At 38.6% G+C, this 7,315-nt stretch overlaps 1 pseudogene; it reads left to right on the top strand.

Moving 5' to 3' along the window:
* Positions 1-7,315, top strand: part of LOC102765958 — a 14,217-nt pseudogene that overhangs the window by 1,281 nt on the left and 5,621 nt on the right.

The raw sequence follows: 7,315 nt of genomic DNA, 5'->3' as shown, positions 1-7,315 counted from the left end.
TAGGAAAAGTAAACTTTGACAAAAACTAAACAGGCTGCAGGTGAGCAATGCAGAAATGCCTCTCCTACTTGTGAAACCAACAATTGCTTCCTGAAAGTCCCCAAAGTTTGAAGCAATACTTAATGTTTGCATTGTGGGAATTTAACAAAAGTTCTCAGTTTTTATATTAATTTGAACAGACTATTTGCAAAATATAGGAAAATAAGCAGAGTAACAATAATTAATCAAGCAGCATTTTTTTCCCCCTCTAAACAAACCCTATGTTTGTTGCTGGAAAAATAAAGGGTCTTTAGAAAACCAAAGACAAGACTTACTATCTCCGTGGTTCTGAAAATGGAATTATATTAATGTTTGGCTTTGTTATCTTCCTGTTTTCTAATGTTCAAAACCTTAAAAAGACTTAAAGAACAAGTAGCTATTGCACCGACAAGCTTTGGTTAGATGAGGGAAACGCAGGAAAGTGGAGGCACACTTGTATTCCGACTTGGCACGGCTTTGTCCTCTCGGAACATTTTTATTCTTCCATATAAACAGGTTAACACGTTTTTAAATGTCTGGATCTGTTATATATCACAAGTGCAGACAACCTCAGGTCTATGTCTGTGGAGCTTGAGTAGAAAATCGAAGTCGCTTTTTCCACACTGAGAATTTAATAGCAGGCCAGGGGGACCGGCTCTGCTGGGCGGGGGAACAGGAGCTCGCCGGCTTGTGAACTGAAGAGGAATAAAGAATGATCCATATATAGATTTAGGATTTTACGGCTTTGGAAAGGTAAGTAGACTGTTTTAACTGCACTTTTGTCAAACTTTCCTCTTAAATAGTATTCCCACTGGAAACTTTTGCAAACAGTACAACTGGAAACTTTAAAAACAGCTACAGCATTCGTTTATCTCAGCAGCTGCAGGTATTTGAACCTCAGCTTCTACAGTGTCCACAGCTTCTTGAACAATGAAAATGAAAATTATCAGAGAAACGAAGTGCACTGACTTCAGCTAAGTGCTCTGTCATTGCACCCCAGTATTACCATTTGGCTGCTGGGGTGGCCCCCTGCAGGCCCAGGTGCCATAAATGCTCTCACACACCCAATCAAACCCACACAGACCTTTCATTACACATCATTGGAGGCACCCATAGCTTGGCAAGGACTAGTTGAACTTAATTTCTTCCCTTCTTTTTCTCAAGGGTCCTTTCACCATTGTTATATAAAAAAATCCTCTCTTTCTGAATGATATTACCATGCTGTTTTATAAGAAGATGCTGCACTTGGCGAGTGGGAAGGTCCTGTGGCAGGAGGAAGAATGTCTATCTTCCCGCCGAGTGGCTCCCCGGGCTCTGTGAAAAATCGGTAGTAATTGTCCCTACTTCTCTTGTGCATAATGTAGGGCGCGAGGGTTCCAGAAAGAGAGTTTAAGTACCTACAGCTGCTGAGATCAATGTAGTAATGAGAGAAAAAAACCCTCAGCAAGTCAAAATCAGCACCATTTGTGCATGCTTCTTGATGCTCAAAGATCATTTTTGTGTCTTTACAACTTTCATTTTTATAAAGGCCTTGTATCCACAAGAACACTATTGATTGTTGACCAAAACAAAAATAGGCTTTCCTGGTAGCAAAGGTCCACTTTTCCTCCCCTGAAACCGCGAGCCTAGCTAATTATTTCTTTAAGGTGTGACCTAAAAGAAACACACAAACCACAGAGAAGTGCTCTGTTCATCAAAGGAGAAAACACCACCAGTCTCGCAAAACAGCGTAAGATGTTTGGGTCCCCAAATAACAGTTTCCCACACAAAGCTCAGTGATGTTTGCAGCCATAATGAAGACAAGCAAAACAGCAAAGTGGAAAAAGAGGAAAGAAGTAAAAAAAACCCCAAAACCTCAACATGCATTATAAAAGGAGAGAAATAACTTGAAACATGTATGTATTTTATTGATAAAGATACATTCGAATATCCAGTGTCTAAATGACTATATATACATATATATATATTTTTTCTTCTAAATTTTAAGGACATTGTGGAATGTCTTTTATGGTAAATGACTATATATATATATATATATTTTTTTTTTCCCTCTAAATTTTAAGGGCATTGTGGAATGTCTTTTATGGCCTCTCTACTGCCTGCTGTTGGGAGACCTGGAAGGATAAAATATGGCAGGATTTCGGGGTCGTTAGCATAAGATAAATATTCTACTAAATGTTTTCTATAATCTTTACAAATGTTCACAAAGAATGATGCAAATGAAATTTATATGGAATAACTTAATTTGACTGTGACATTTATTTTAATCTCGCCATTCAAGAGGATTTACATATAAATTCTTTAAAAAATGTTTTCTAATTAAATTGAACACATAGTGTCATATCCTTTGCCAGGTTTGATATACTTTCTTTCCCTCTCATAATTAAAATATATAGGGAGCTGCAGGGGAAAAATAGGGTGGCTGCAGTTAAAATGTGAGTAGCAGTTTTTAGAGATTTTTAAAACCATGAGGCATAAGTATTTAATGTAAATGAGGCTCATACTTTATTCATTGTATCAGAATAGGATGAAGCATAACTGACTTGACTTTCCCAACATTGGGGCCTCCAGAGCAAAAAATTACCTTGTGCTGAATCTATCATTACATGCCTTGTGGTACTGTGTGGAGTCCTGCTTGCCTCAGAATTAATTCACTAACTCTAGTGCCTGGTTCTGTTGAAATCTGTGGGTATGCGGGGCCTTGGGGATTTCTGAATGCAAACAGGTGGTACATTGTAGACTGACGCATCAGGGAATGGTCCCTGCCTTACCTTGCTTGCATTTTGCTATGCTAAACTCCGTGAAGACTGGTTTCTAACAGGTATTCTCAGAAACACATGAAACAACAGGTTCGTGGGTTACTGTACCCATACTAATAATGTCCATATGATGAAGTTGGTTTTAATCAATGATGCTTTTTTGTTGACTCATGAAGATCACCCCACTATATATCCTTTCAGATTACTCAGCATCTCTTTTTCTCGAACCTAGAGCTGAGAGCCAATCATGAATTCTGGTGCTCATATAGGTACTAGTATATGGGAGGTTCAGCCATATTTGTTATTGATTTTTGCATTCCTAGAATGTCATTATAGTAGATGTTCAAACCCAATGAATTTACACAGTTTTGATTTTAAAAACTGATTGTGGTGAGAAGTGTTTGATCAGAATGACTATGTTCCTATCCTTAGTTACAGGTTTCTATTTCCTCTCTTCATTACCGAGAACTTGATCCAGTTTACACTGGGCCTCCAGTTTTAATTTTGCTCTTCATGTAGTCAGGAGGCTGGGACAATCTGTAAAGGAAACACTGATAAACACTAATTTTCCAAAATCTTAAATCTACTTTCTCTCTGAGACTCTCATAGATCAGCAGAACTATATCTTGGTTATTGTTTCAGTAATCTTATGAATGCTTGTGTATATCTCCTTGTCCATGATATTTAATAAGCATGTATTTATCAACCTCTGAAAGTTGTATTTTTATTTATTCCTTCATTTATTCTTTCTCCATTATCCATTATAGTTTCATCATGGCCACTTACCATTCCTTTTACTTCTCTTTAATTTCTTATTATAGAATATATCACACTAAATATGGGAATGCATTTTTGACAGGAAATAGACAATTTAAGAGTATGTAGTTGTTTGAATACAGTATCTCTGCATCACTTTTCTTTAACCCTTTTGTGCTTTAAATTTATTCACTAATTTCACAAACACATTTTGGGTAACTACTTTAAGTAAAATAAATCAGTTTTGTACTCATGAAACTTACATTTTAGTGAGGGATGCAGATAGTTTTTTAAAATTTTGATAATAGAGCTTGATTGACGCTGTAGTAAAGGAAGTTTAGGAATTACATGAAGACATGCCAGGGCAGATTAGGGCGGGCTTCCACCAGAAGCAACATCTAAGCTGAAACCTGAGGGATAAGTAGAATTTGTCCAGGTGAAGAAGTTATGGTGTGTTCTGCAATGTGCACACACAGTAGAAACAGGATGCATGAAGACCCAGAGGCAAGGAAAACAAACTCTATTTGAAGAGTTGAAGGAAGCTGAGTGTGAGTGGAGCCTCAAGCCTGTGGGGTGGATGGGTAGGTTAGGGAGATATCACACTAAATCATAAGATCCCTGTAAGCCCTGTTAAGGTGTGTGGACACTTTTTTAAGGATACACGGAAGCTGTTGAAGTGTTTTAAGGTAGGAGGTGATATAATTAGATTTGCATTTGGGAAAATTTACTTTGACTGCAGAATGGAGAATGGATTGAATAAACTGGGATTGGAGGTAGAAATAAACTAGTTAGGAGATATTGCAATATTATAATGATCCAGGGGAGGTGGGGAGCGAAGGGGAAGGGAATTAGATAACTGAAGAGAGAATTAAAGAGAGAAAATAGCATGATGTTTCTTGGTTCTAAATAACCAAGAAATTAGAGAAGATTTATGATTGAAAATGGTAAGTTTTGTGTTAGGCACATGAGTTTCAGGTGTCCATGAGAGGCAGAACAAAAATGTATATAGTTAGTGGAGCCAGTCTTTTTGGGTTTGAATCCAGGCTCTGACATTCAGTAACTGTGAGCTTTTGAGTAGGTTATTTAAATTTTTCATACCTCTGTTTTCTCTGTAAAATGAGAACAATAATGCCTACTTTTGGGTTTTTGTGAAGGTTATTCAGAGAAAATGTAAATTAGACTCCTGGAATAGTGCTGGATACAGAGTAAGTGCTAAGCATTAGCCATTATTGTTGTATTGTTATGATACACCTAAACAGAGATGTCCAGAAGGCGGTTGTATATCCATCTTTAAAGATTGGAAAGAGATCAGTTATCATTAAGTACATGTCTTACTGAATATCTTATATTCTGGGGAGGAGGGTGATCCCTAAAAAAGGACATTCTAGTAGTTATCATTGATCTAGTAGCAATGCTAAAGTGAAATTGATAGTGTTAAAATGTTTAAAGATTCCTAAATAACATATATTCTAGGAAGACAAAATTGCAAATTATTATTTCTCTTAGTTGATATGTAAAAATATATTTTACCCACGTTATACTATTTGAACTAAGATAGCATGTTTTATGTTCTGTAACATTGGGTTAACCCAATTTAAAATAACTGCTATGTCTATCAGAAATGATATAATTAATTGGAAAAAAACTATAGAATTATAATGGGTAATTCAGTTGCACAAATTTGAATTTTTGGAGTAGACTCAGGGACAGTTTGGCAGACAGTTCTCTGTATGATGGGATTGGACATTATACTTCTTCACACCATGACATGCTATGAGTTTCTGGGCAGTGTGGTTACTCTGATTTGAAGGATTAGATTATGGTAGAGGTGGTTCCGAATGAGCCCAAACGTAATTTAGGTTGTTATAGGAAGGAGTGACAGCACATTGTAGTTGGTAGTCAGACAGATATTTATTGGCATGGGTTGACTGGCAGGGCCACTATTATTTTAGGCTGACAAATAATAGTAATGTTATCAATAACTGTGAATCTATTTTGTGCAGTTACTCTGTATCCTGTGCTATGCTAGTAGTTAAATTATGTGATCTTATGTCAATGCTCACACCATTCCTAACTTACAGACGTGGAGAGAGGCCAAGTGACTGCAGGGTCATACAGAGGTAAAGGGAGGGAGTATAAGAGAAGCAGGAGATCTCAGAGAAGGTGGAGCTCCAGAGGAGACCGTTAATAAGAGCAAGGTGGAGATGAAAGGAGTTGAGAGAGGAGGGCAGGGGGAGTGGACAAACAGATAAAAGAAGAGTTGGATGTTGCCTGAATACCTATTTGGTTACAAAAGCTGATTTTGGAGCCTTGGTGAAAACCTGAGTTATAGTCATAAGCTGGGAGCTGGTGGCTTTCAGTGGACCCAGACAATGCAGAAATCTGCCAGCACAGCAGTCAGCTTGTATGGACTCAGTCCTGAGTATGTTGGAGACGCGCTCTGAGGGGCCAGTTGTAGGGGAGCGTCAGTACTTATTTAGCTTGATCCCTATAGGTAAGGTGAATCTGCTTACAGTTGTGAAATGATCTGTTTAGGGCCTGGGGACTTTAGGATTATGTGATGGTAGAATCAGAATGACAGGTTTGATTCCCTTGTGAAAGAGCCAGCTATCATACCCTCTGTGGTTATCCACTGCTGCGTAAAAACAAACAAACAAACAAAAAACCCCCAAAGCTTAAAACAACTATTGTATTATATCCCATAATTATGTTAAACAGACTTTGAACCAGACTTTGCTATGTAATTCTTCTGCCTTTGTGACACTGGTTGAAATCCTTTTTTGAACTCAGCTGGTAGTTGGGCTGATTTTGAAGGTCCTGGATGACATCACTCCCATGTGCAGTGCCTTGGGAAGGATGAGTGGAAGAATGAACCCCCCTGAGACTTTTGACCAGAGTGCCTACATTTGGCCTCTCCAACATGGTGGTCTCATGGCAGTTACACATCGTAAGGGGTAGTTGGCTTTCTCCAGAGTAGCATTTTGAAAGACCTAAGTGGAAGTTGCAAGTCTTCTTTTGACCTATCCTTGGGATTCCCAGAATGTCACTTCCGTTTGCATTAAAATTGGTCAAAAACATCACTAAAGCCAGCTCAGATGTGAGAGAGGAACTAAACTCCACCTCTCAATCAGAGGAGTAGCAGAGAATTTGTAGCCCTAGTAAGTAATAATGCTCCCCAACTTTAACGAGATAACTTGCACATCATTTCAATCAATCCAGAAGTCTGAGGACCTTTGTGCACAGTCACCATCACAGCCGTAAACGCCATTCACAGTGCAAATCTCATCAGCCGTGTATGAACAACATTTTCTTATTTGAAATACATCTCCCACAGCACAAAATAATATTTGCTGTTGAATGCTAGGTGGTACTTAAAGTCAACTGGGGTGAAGATCTGTAATAATAGTAATTTTAACTGATTCAAGAGCAAATAAAAATCTTTGCTGGAAACCTATTTGGATGAGGTTTAGGAAAGAGATAGGAAGTTCTGAAGCAGTTGCATAGTTAGAACTAGGAGCAGACTGCATATGTTTGGCAGTAACTGTTACTTTGGACATAATCTACCAAAGAGCCCCTACATGTTATATATTCTTACTAGAGGCCCGGTGCACAAAAATTTGTGCACTGGAGGGGGGGTCCCTCAGCCCAGCTTGCCCCCTATCACATACTGGGAGCCCTAGGGGATGTCCTACTACCTGCTCCCTGCTCCCCTTGGTGAGTTGGCCTAAGCCACAGTCTGGCCTCCCTTTGTGGGAGTCGACCAGGCTGGTCAGGGGAAGGCC

The sequence above is a fragment of the Myotis davidii genome, unplaced genomic scaffold (assembly GCF_000327345.1).
Source record: "Myotis davidii unplaced genomic scaffold, ASM32734v1 scaffold268, whole genome shotgun sequence".
Classification (NCBI taxonomy): Eukaryota; Metazoa; Chordata; class Mammalia; order Chiroptera; family Vespertilionidae; genus Myotis; species Myotis davidii.
Note: the sequence above shows the minus strand (reverse complement) of the source record. Positions and strands in the feature narration are given on the sequence as shown.